At 36.7% G+C, this 12,589-nt stretch overlaps 2 protein-coding genes across 2 annotated transcripts in view; both read right to left on the reverse strand.

Moving 5' to 3' along the window:
- The window catches only part of LOC129792688 (ARL14 effector protein-like), a 693,823-nt gene that overhangs the window by 461,332 nt on the left and 219,902 nt on the right, over nt 1-12,589 (reverse strand). The window lies entirely within an intron of this gene.
- The window catches only part of LOC129792552 (protocadherin-like wing polarity protein stan), a 54,805-nt gene that overhangs the window by 18,431 nt on the left and 23,785 nt on the right, over nt 1-12,589 (reverse strand). The gene's annotated exons all lie outside the window — the stretch shown is intronic.

A 12,589-nucleotide genomic window follows, 5' to 3' on the forward strand; every position in this document is an offset into this window, starting at 1 on the left:
CAGTGTTTTTGTCTAATTGAAATGATAAAAGCCCTACGCGAAATAGAATTTCACTGAATCATTCTATGAATTTAGTAATGTAAGTTTGACCAATTCAAGTTTGAATCACTTCGGTCAAAATGCAATTTGACTGAATCATTTTGCTGTATATCTTTAGTTAATGTACTTCTGCTATTTTGACAGTTTTGATTCTGTTATTTTACCCAAATAGTTTCTTACAGTATCTTTTAATTAAATAAATTCTATTATTTCCGCTAATAAACTTCTGTTAAATCGAATATTTCAGTTTGTTGTAATTCCCTTTTACAGAATAACTTGTGCTCTTTTGACTGTTTTATTTTGTTATTTTAACAATATAACTTCAGTTGTTTAGACTCTTTTAGACATTTAAATGGTTTTTTTTATTCCTCTCATTGAATCAATTCTATCAATTTAGTTAAAAAAATCTATCAAAGTGTTCCTCTGTGGATTTTCTTCTGTTATTTTAACCAAAGTTTTTTTTCTTAAGAGTGAGACATCGTCAAGAATCTTTAAAGCCCACACAGAAGAGCAAAGCAAGATTCAGTGTAACAGTTTATCATTTCTTCTTGATTTTTTCTTCTTCGCGTGTTCTTGGCGGTGGCAGAAATTAGTAAAATAAATTTGACCAAAGATACCAACACACAAGCGGGGCAAAAACTGTTGAATTTTTCACGAGATTGGCGAAACGGCGGAAATCAATTGGGGAAAGGTGTTAATTGAATCAGATAATTCATTGAATTGAATGGCTGTGTAAGCCCTCGCTGTGGCAGAATTTATTCCCATCTCAACGTATCCGAGTGTTTAATCACATGGAACACACAAAGGACGCTTCAGCATGTTTTAGCACCCATGAACCCCATGTTGAATCACCGGCAAATTCCATTCTGTGTGGACGTTACATTGTAGAATTTTCACACTGCGGATGAGAAGATGAATTTGCCAATTGTATGCTCCTCGCAATGGCATCAATAAAATCCTCCTCTGTGTGACCCTTTATTTTGCATCTTGCAAATTATTGTTCACCTGAGCAGCCAGGATGCTAAAGGTGAATAATCTCTTAATGACCAACACGGTATAAAACTAAGGGGCAGGGAAGAAAAGTAATTTGAAATTCATATATTGCCATTTTATGCTGTCGCCTGCGTAATTAAGGCGCGTTAGGTATCAATTGCTTGTCACAAATCTTGGGGGCAAAAACTTGTTCGCAAATCGATATTGAGATTCTCATCTAGTTCAGTGGTGCACTTCTGGGTGGGGATCGTAAAGGTAAAATAGCCATTACGTGATTAAAATTATGTCCCAGTGTGATAATTATATAGTTATTTCAGGGAAGTTCTTTCGACGGTAGCAAATTATTGGAAATATAATTTATAAATTTTAATTTGTCATGAAATGTTCTGTGACAATATCAATGGAGAGTCTTCTGACATTTCTTACGACATTTAAAACAAACTCTTTACCTCGTTTATCTGTATTATCAGATCTTCCTCTTAAAGATATGCATTTGAAATTTAAGAAGAAATACATCTTGAAAGAGCTTTAAGCAAAAAACGGTTTTTTTTTATAATTCATTAAAAAATAAAAATTCCACAGAAATTCCTATGAAATATCTATGGAAAAGCATTAGAATTTATTAAATCAGTTTTTTAATATACGATGTTTTAACCCTTGGAATGCGGAGCGGGGTCGTTGAACGACCCCAGCGCTATATTTCGTGCTATAACTCAATAAATATAAAAGATAGCGTTCCCATCTTTTGGAAATAAGTTCCTTGGTTATCTGAGGATGTTGTGTAAAAATTTCAGCTTAATCCGACCACCACAAGAAAAGTTATTAAGAAAAATGTAGAAGAAGGGAATTCAAAAATTGGTGTAACGGTCATTCTGCGGAAAATTTCTTAGAGCATAAACAACATAAAACATAATTAGAAGCATGGAAATGTGCAAAACAATAAAGAATATTCGAGAAATATTGCCATTTATCACGTTGCGGGAGGTAAGGGGAATGTGGGGAAGAGTGAAAAAAAAATAGCAGTTAGGGTTAACTTTCTTGGCAAATTTCTCAAAAATAAATTGTGAAAAATGAGTGAAAAATGTTTTTCCCTAATATCTTATTCTAAGTGTTTTAGGGTAGCGAATTTGTGGTGCAGGGTGCAAGAGGACTATATAAGGAATCTATAGGCACTAATCCGACAACTCCAGGTTGTATAATTTGGGAGAAAATTGGCCTTCTTTTTGGGGTCGTTCAACGACCCCACCTTCGCATTCTACGTAACCTCCAAGGCCTCCGCATTCCAAAGGTTAATATCTTATTTCAAATCTTCTAATTAAAATGCCTAGAATGCTTTTTAATCAATTAAAAAAGTTTAAATAACTAATTCAATTGCTCGAAGGAATTGCATAAAATGTCATAGCATTAGTCCTCATCATGTGACAATCCGGGACTTCTTAAATAACAAAACGTTATTAAATATTTAAAAATTATTACAATTTGAATGGAAACAATAAATTTCATTAAATAACGAGGCAGAATACGCTCTTCGGTGTGTTTTTGCTTTTAAATTGTTTTCAACCGATTTTTCGATTCTAATAGGATCTTCCTCAGGTCTTACGGTAAATGGTATAATTAAAATAAATTTTCCTACAGTAGTAGCGTAATAAAATTCTCCCCCCATGGTACAAATAAAATCATCTAATGTTCTAAATAAAATCATTATAAAATTTCGACGTATCTTGAATGTAGACACCGCAATCAGGAATCTGGTAAATGAAATTGAAATATCGTCGCCGTAATAAACATTAGAGTGTATCGAAATGGTACAAGGTATAAAAATCAACGACAAATGTTGGTTGTAACGTGAAACCACACAAAATTTCCTATCACCCAACACTATATTAATTTAATTGCATTTTGGTGCCGGCTGCTAGCAGGGAAATGTAGCGCAACTTTCTATAAATTGACAACATCATTTAAGAGACAAAATTGCAGAAACAAAGTAGAAGGGAAATATTTATAAATATTTCATGCTTAAACGGTGAAAGAGTAACAAAAAAAATTTTCACAGTCATAAATTGTAAGAAGTTTCCCAAGCCGAGAAAGAAGAGATGCTGCTGAGTGCCCGGAAGTTTTCTGTTGCGATATGGAATTTGCTACAATTTCTCACAGATTTTGTTCTACTACCTACATTAATAAATAATCTTAATCAGATTATATGAAAATTAACGATGCAAAAGCTCAAAAGCCTTCTCTAAAGTAATTGGTGTGTTGTGTGCCTCTTGAGTGCTCCTCTCTCTCTCGAAAGAGTGGCCAAAGAATTCTTTTAATTCATTTGCATGTGAAAAGTGCTGCTGTGTGAGAAACTTCTTTTATTTTTTTCTGAAAAGATTCTTGAGTGAAGAGAAAAGTTTTTAAGGAGAGATTTTGGAGAGCTCAAGCACATTGCTTGGGATTAAAAAGAAAGAAAACTTTTCTACTTCACATTTGCTGTACAATTCGTATTTGTTGTTAAATTACCAAGCAGTAGTGGTGGGTACAGCAAAATCGTGCAGACTATTCAACCAACAAAAGCAACGACTTTATAGCTGATGCGTGATTATGGGCCATAGTCGAAAAAAGTGGAGTAAAAAAAAACGAGGCATGTAGCCCCAGGAGAATGGATAAAATGTATCAAAACTCACAGACCTATAATTTAAAATACACCCAACAGACAACAAAACATTAAATAATAACGCTGCGGTTTCATTTTTATGATCTCTCACCCTAATCGAATTTTTCTCAATGGTAGATTCCTCTAATATCTCTCGAAAAAAATCTCAATTTATTCAACTTTATTTTCTAATTCGATTTCCCGGAAAAACCTCACCAAAATAATTTTTTTTCATTTCATATAGTACAAGAAAATCCCTGTAAAGTTTGCGCACGTAATCAATTGAAAACAGAGGTTTTTTTTTGATAAATTTCTTGTCCCACGTCTCACGATCAACCGCGGCGAAGAGATAATTCGAAACGGTGCTATAATTTGCATACGTTCCTTCTTGGCCTCTTCACATCTTTCTTTTTTCTTGTCTCCGCCGAGAATGCGGTTCAGCATCTCACAGGCGAGATCAACGGCCAACTAATGACCAATAAGCCATCCATTCGAGAGAAAAAATCACCCAACTCGTCACGGATTTCATGTCCAAAGAATTCACAGAAAAATATTTTCATCCAGTTTCTAAATTCTTTTTTTTTTTGAGAGTTGAAAAAAACAAACAACATAAAATCCACTCACGCACAAAAGTCTAATTCGTGGTACTTTCATTTGGGCAATCAAAGAAACTTCTCACCTCTTTGGTGACGGAATTTCTTGACATGCATGTTGGATTTTTTTTCTGAGAAGGAAAATTTTTACTGTAAATTGGACTATAAGAACCGATACACGACCCAGGAGATTTAAAGATAAGCCGAATGGCATAATCAGGGTAGAAAGCCGCCATAGTGGTGATTAGAAGACAGAAAATATCTTAGCACATTCACGGAGAGATATTTAAGAATGTTTAAGATTTTTTTTAATTATTAAAGAAGTTTGTTGGGAAATCTAATAAAAAATAGTTTGAATTTGGCGCGCATTTGAAGCAGGATAAGAAAGATGGTGAACTCGAATGGTGAATAAGGAAATGTGGTAAAATAAAACATTTCGGCGGCAAAAATTGGATGAAATAAGGGAGGCAAAATTAACGGGAGCAAAAGGATTTTGATCCGTAAAAAGTGTAAATTATCAAATCTAGCAATAACTTATTACAAACGAGACAATCATTGAGCCTAAAAATGCTTTTACATAACAATTTAATTTTAAAATTCATTGATAAAAATCTGACATCATATATCAATTTACAAAAAATATTTCTCCAATTTTAAGCCATTTCCTTTATCTATATAATAAAGAAAGGTCTGTTTGTTGGTAATCTTCCGTCGTGTTCGGCTATACAAATCTACACCGTTTGACCGATCGCGATGAAATTTGGTACAGAGGCTCCTTATAATAGGCGGTTTCGAGTGGCCGTATCCATTTTCCCCCCGAAGCCCCCCTTCAGGTAGCCCCCATATAACTCTCATGCTTTTTTTGCTAATTTTTGAATTTCGCGCCTGAAATATTGTATGAAAATGATTTCTTCGCTTTGCAAATTTTTCTTTTGGGTTTGATGAGAGCTCTCCATCTATATAATAAAGAAAGGTCTGTTTGTTGGTAATCTTCCGTCGTGTTCGGCTATACAAATCTACACCGTTTGACCGATCGCGATGAAATTTGGTACAGAGGCTCCTTATAATAGGCGGTTTCGAGTGGCCGTATCCATTTTCCCCCCGAAGCCCCCCTTCAGGTAGCCCCCATATAACTCTCATGCTTTTTTTGCTAATTTTTGAATTTCGCGCCTGAAATGTTGTATGAAAATGATTTCTTCGCTTTGCAAATTTTTCTTTTGGGTTTGATGAGAGCTCTCCATCTATATAATAAAGAAAGGTCTGTTTGTTGGTAATCTTCCGTCGTGTTCGGCTATACAAATCTACACCGTTTGACCGATCGCGATGAAATTTGGTACAGAGGCTCCTTATAATAGGCGGTTTCGAGTGGCCGTATCCATTTTCCCCCCGAAGCCCCCCTTCAGGTAGCCCCCATATAACTCTCATGCTTTTTTTGCTAATTTTTGAATTTCGCGCCTGAAATGTTGTATGAAAATGATTTCTTCGCTTTGCAAATTTTTCTTTTGGGTTTGATGAGAGCTCTCCATCTATATAATAAAGAAAGGTCTGTTTGTTGGTAATCTTCCGTCGTGTTCGGCTATACAAATCTACACCGTTTGACCGATCGCGATGAAATTTGGTACAGAGGCTCCTTATAATAGGCGGTTTCGAGTGGCCGTATCCATTTTCCCCCCGAAGCCCCCCTTCAGGTAGCCCCCATATAACTCTCATGCTTTTTTTGCTAATTTTTGAATTTCGCGCCTGAAATGTTGTATGAAAATGATTTCTTCGCTTTGCAAATTTTTCTTTTGGGTTTGATGAGAGCTCTCCATCTATATAATAAAGAAAGGTCTGTTTGTTGGTAATCTTCCGTCGTGTTCGGCTATACAAATCTACACCGTTTGACCGATCGCGATGAAATTTGGTACAGAGGCTCCTTATAATAGGCGGTTTCGAGTGGCCGTATCCATTTTCCCCCCGAAGCCCCCCTTCAGGTAGCCCCCATATAACTCTCATGCTTTTTTTGCTAATTTTTGAATTTCGCGCCTGAAATGTTGTATGAAAATGATTTCTTCGCTTTGCAAATTTTTCTTTTGGGTTTGATGAGAGCTCTCCATCTATATAATAAAGAAAGGTCTGTTTGTTGGTAATCTTCCGTCGTGTTCGGCTATACAAATCTACACCGTTTGACCGATCGCGATGAAATTTGGTACAGAGGCTCCTTATAATAGGCGGTTTCGAGTGGCCGTATCCATTTTCCCCCCGAAGCCCCCCTTCAGGTAGCCCCCATATAACTCTCATGCTTTTTTTGCTAATTTTTGAATTTCGCGCCTGAAATATTGTATGAAAATGATTTCTTCGCTTTGCAAATTTTTCTTTTGGGTTTGATGAGAGCTCTCCATCTATATAATAAAGATATAATAAAGAAAGGTCTGTTTGTTGGTAATCTTCCGTCGTGTTCGGCTATACAAATCTACACCGTTTGACCGATCGCGATGAAATTTGGTACAGAGGCTCCTTATAATAGGCGGTTTCGAGTGGCCGTATCCATTTTCCCCCCGAAGCCCCCCTTCAGGTAGCCCCCATATAACTCTCATGCTTTTTTTGCGAATTTTTGAATTTGGCGCCGGAAATGTTGTATGAAAATGATTTCTTCGCTTTGCAAATTTTTCTTTTGAGATTGATGAGTGTGCCCAATCATACTTATAAATCATCACAATTTTTTCTCTCTAAAATTTGCGCGAAGCGCAAAACCCCCCGCGAAGCGGGGCGAGGAAAATTGGAGCGAAGCGACAATTTACCTCGTTAATTCATAATCTACAAAAATTCAAACCTCTTTTAAAGAAAACTACTTTTCATTGCAAGACCTTGCAATGCCAAAATAAAGGTGAGTGAGCATAAATTCACCTTCTTTTCCAGCCAAGCATTTCATCTTACTTTGTAGAGAATTTCTCCCACACCACTACACGATACATTCATACATATACACGAAGGGGCTCCACACAAGCGAAGAAGATGAAGAAATAGTGGAGGAAAAAGTGAATAAAACAATTTCAGCAATTGTGTAACTTGCATGGTAAATGCCTCCTCGTGTAAACATTCGCGCCAACAATCAGTGGTGACGCCAGGTGCACCAAAAAGCTCTCCGGTGTACCGCAGAACACGGCAGAACAGTGAGACAATGCAACACACAGCTGACATTATTCCACTATAGGTATGTTCCCTATGTTCCAGTGCAATTCAGAGCAGAAGAAAAGCAAAATTGCTGGGAGGAAGGGTTACTCCAAAAGCTCACACAAAACACGGGCATGCAGAAGTGCAGTGTGGATGGATTAAGCTTTCAATTTCGAATTTATTGGCCCATCGACGGGTTATCGCGAACATTCCCAAAATGGTCATTGTGTACGCTGTGTGAGTTTTCTGTGAGTAAACTCCCAAATGGAGTGATAAAAATTGTGCTGCCAGCCATGGCGCAGATGAAAAAAAAATAGAAGTAAATGACACAGAGAGTATAGAAAACTAAAGGGGCAGTGAGACGAGGAGTTTAAAATCTATTGCTCACGGTGGAATATAAATTAAAGCAGAAAACGTGAAGTCTGGCTGGAGTTTCACGTCCGACTGGGTTGCATTTGGAGACCAAATTTAATTTTCCGCCTCAATGAAACTCGATGGTTTTTGCCCTTCATAAAGCTCTCAGAATAACACCGCCGCAAACATCACTTTGGATGATCTTCCAAAAAGATGGACATCTTGCGGAAGCCACAAAAAAGACCATGATTTTTTTTTCGGACTCTCCTCATCTCAGGTGACTCCAGAATAATTTGATATTTATTACATTTATTTTTTTCTTTATTTGTGGGAGAGCCACCGCAACATTCTTTTTTGTACCTGAATCATTAAATTACAATACGATGATTCTTGTGAATTTCAAGAGAGAGAGATTAATCAAGAGAGAAAGAATAAATTGGTAAATTGGAATTGAAAATTGCCATGACGAGTTTATTCCATTCACTTCTTTTATCCGAAATCTCATAATTTTTTCTTCCTCTTCTGTTAGAAAATTGAGAATAATTTTCTTCTTTTAATCCTATTTAGAGAAATATTTTCACACAACACCTACGGGTGGTGCGAGCATTCAATTCTATTGCTGTTTGACCAAAAGCGAGAGGGGAAAAAATTATATAGCTTCTTTATCAAAATAAGAAATTTTTTTTATAGCTCTCACAATGTTCTTCTTGAAGAAATTGTGAAAAAGCTCGAACACAGCTCTTCTCTTTCACAGCACGTTGCTCTTAGGGGGATTAATAAAAAATCCATTAGTTTAGTTACCTCTTCGATAGCCAAGCAATGCACTAAAAATCATCCGAGAAATACAAAAATTGCATTCCTCCTGAGAGTCTAACACCCTTTTAAATGTTATTGCACCAGCTGTTGCAGTACTATCTATTTTTTAACCCTTTCGTATCCAGTATGGATCATACGCTAACTCAAAGGTAGAACATTATAAATATTTTCCCATTGTTTAATTGATTTAAAATTGCTTCTGAATTAAAGAGATTTCACAGAATAAATATTGCGTTAAGAATATTGAATGTTTCATTGTTTCATATTTCATGCAGATAAGAAAGGGTTAATCAAAAGATTCAAAAATGTACTTATATTATTTTCCATTTGAAAATTTCTACAATCCAACTTCATAAATAAAGATTTCTAAAGATGTTTCAAAGATACCTTTTCAAAACTCGTTAACGAAACATCCACGCGTATGTTTCACAAGTTAAATTGACAATAAATAAAATAGTGACGTCATTTTTATCTTTAAGCAAATCATAAGTAAGATATGTACTAACACAAAAAAGATAAATTATTCTTTCCAGAATAAAATGCTTTTTAAAAGAATAAAACAAATCTTTTCATGCGCTGTTTGCCTTGTCTTGTGTGGCCGATGGTGTGCTTTCAGCCCCAAAATGTAATCCGATTTGAAAGAAAAACAAATTAAAGCAAAATTTTGTTTAAAACATCTGGGAGACAAAGGTTTTGGGAGCTTTGGGAGTTTTGGGAACCTCTACGGAGCATTTAATCCTTGTTTTACTTTTATCTACCGTTTATTTATCTACCCGGCGCCTCCATCGTTGCCTCTGAATGAATATGATTATACAGAAGCACCTACAGTCGTGACCTCGTGGTAGGACCGTCGTCAAAATGACTTCTCCGCGGTAAAACGGCTTCAGAATGAGGAATTTTGCCTTCGCAGTGGGACAATTAGTATCCTACCTTTCCAATAGTACTAATTGTCCCACTGCGAAGGCAAAATTCTTCATTCTGAAGCCGTTTTACCGCGGAGAAGTCATTTTGACGACGGTCCTACCACGAGGTCACGACTGTATTCATATCAAAAATCTTTATTTTATCTCTTTGTTTAACAATTTATAACTTATTACATAAATATTTGGCGAAATTTCCAAAGTTTTCTACCGCTAAATGTTTCTCATTTCCTTTGTTAACGTTCTGTGTGAGCACTCCAAATGTACCATTAAAGAACAAAGAATAAAATCTATAGTAATTAAATTACAAATAAATAGTAAAATGAATAATTAAAAGCACGGTGAGAGTCGGCGATGTTTTAAAGACCATTTTACGACCTCAATGCGCAACTTTTCTCAAAGATTCCATTAACATTTCTCTTCTGATTAACTTCAGAGTTGCTAATTTCATTGGAAAGAAATCGTTATGTGTATTTGTCTTGTCGTACAATGATAGTTTGGAAACTTTAATGTGGTTTTCTCGCCGACAGATAATTGAATGAGACGACAAAAGCACTTAACCGACAGAGCTTTCCGGCAGAGCTTTTCCATCCAATTGTCGTCACTTTGCAATAATAGAGAAAACTATTTGCCAAAGAAATTAAAGTCAATATTAATCTAGCATAATGTGTTAAGCTTTCGGGATTTCGAAGGGATGTACGTAAGTAGAATAGATATAACGGAACATTTAAAATATGTAGGAATAAATACATAAAAATTATCTCTAGAGCTTTTATTATTTACTCCTGTTGGAAAAATAACTTTTTTCCAACAAAAGCGAGAAAAAATCAATGAATTTTATACAAAACTACATAGAAAACTTTTCCTTCCACATCATTTGCACCCTGCCGCCCCTGCATACACTTGCTCTTAGCATGACTTTAATGTAAAAGCCAAAATGACTGTTGAACCCCTGAGCTTTCCACGTGAATTTCCGCTTTTGCCCCTTGATGTTTTTCATAGAAAAAGTTCAACCCCATGACCTCGGTACTCCACCCCCCCAGGACCTTTGTATGTAGTCATTAGATGCTGAAAGTCGTTATGCTGTTATCGCACGAAAACTTCCATAGGCGCCTTGGCAGTTTAACCAACGAAGCAACATTTTCATACAACCGAGGCGAGAGAAAATGCTTTTAGGTACAACAAGCAACCGCATTGAGGGGTTTAATTCTGAGAATCGGGCGTCAATTCCATGTAGCACCCACCACCGTGTAATACCACCATTCAACCCCTTTATTTTCATGGCTCTATGCGTAACAAAACGAATTATTTGGTCGTTCCAATTCACGACAGAGCTGACAAATTGAAAATTTCCACATACACACGCGACGTGCGGTGGATGGAGATAAGATGAGAGATTTTGAAATATATTCCAAGAGAAGATTTGCATTTAATTTCATTCATGTTGCTGTCATTTCAAGTCTTTCCTCCCGGCATCTGGGGCGAAGAGTCCTCGCCGATGGTGCTTCAACGGGGATCCAACGCGCAAATGAGATGGTTGTTAATAAAATGAAATCACTCGGAAGACTATTTTCAATATTGTCACCATGTAAATTTATCCCATTTCCCAGCATCCTTATGTATTCCCCCTTTCCTTCAGCCATTTCTTCGCGTCTCCACCGAGATCGTAATTAAATCAACGACGTGGAAAAAATGCACCATTTGGGAATTTTTAGTGAGAATTCCTCCTTCCGTCTCGAATGGCATGAACAAGTGTTCACGTATCAAGTGGGTGGAAGGTCCACCTTCCCGCATACCCAGAAAATACCACCACCCTTAGGAGGAAAATATTTGCATTCATCCAGACGGAAAATAGCAATGAATTTCACGTGGAAGAAACTTCCCTTCGTGGTCGCCACCAAAGTTACAAAATATTTTAATGTTTCAGAACTTCCTGCTACAGCATAAATAATACATAGCACCAGATGTGTGTGTGTAAAGTGCCTCAATTTTAAGTCTATATCATACAAATTCCAGATTACAACAATTTACTTAATATTCCCGCAGCTTGGTTCACTTTACAGAGTCTCACAGCACCAGGTATAATGGAATTAATTTATTATTTACATCATATGATTGCTCGTTGTTTGTGAATTAAATTTTACAAAAGCTCCCAAAGTTCTTTGTCAAGGTTATTATGAGAGTTTTATCAATAAGTAGAATTGACGAATTTGATCTTTAACCCATTTATCCTACAGTATTTATAACAATCGGAAAATTTTCTAAGCTTTACGTTAAGCTTCTAAATATGGCAAAAATATTTTTAAAGGAGTTGATGGCAGAATGTATGAAGGATGATCCTCTATCGCAGAACAATTTTAACCCATCTCATCTTGTAGGGGAACATAAAAAATAGAAGAATCGCGAGAGAAACTCCCCAATATCCACTGGGATCACATAGAAAAGTGCAGTGAAAGTACAGTCCGGGAAAACATAACCTCAATTTTGGAACACCATTGAAATAAATAGGAAGACCTTTATTATGTTCGACCAGCGTGGCATCGGGACCTCTTGAGCTTCTTTATAACCTTCCCAACCTTTCCTGCCTACCCGGATGAAGATTTGAATGATTTTTGCTTTACAACTTTTGTCTTTCCGGACTTCTCGTTGTTGAGTTTTTTTTCTCTTGGAGTGCTTTCTCTTGGATATGGGCTCAACAGCAGGGCGTTTCCTGTACTTGGGTGGACGTTTTGGATCTACGGGGGCAAAAAGATTCCGATCTGACTCCGCTCCAACTCCCTCTTTGAAATATTCAGCATCATCTTCATGTGGACACGTTAATTGTGGGAAACATATTCTGCAACATCTGTGCCATAAGCTTCAGTAGGCGGATTCAGCACGCGTCACGCTATGTCGGTATGAGAATACCGAAAAAAATTTTCACTGCACAAATGCCCTATATCGGTACCGATATAGACTACCGATATAGAGTACCGACATAGCGTGACGCGTGCTGAATCCGCCTACAGATGTTTCCCTTGGCCAGAAAGGCTGTTGAGCACCACAAGAGGAGCTGATCCGGAGGCTTTGTCATCATCATCATCATC

This window comes from Lutzomyia longipalpis, chromosome 3 (assembly GCF_024334085.1).
Source record: "Lutzomyia longipalpis isolate SR_M1_2022 chromosome 3, ASM2433408v1".
Taxonomy (NCBI): domain Eukaryota; kingdom Metazoa; phylum Arthropoda; class Insecta; order Diptera; family Psychodidae; genus Lutzomyia; species Lutzomyia longipalpis.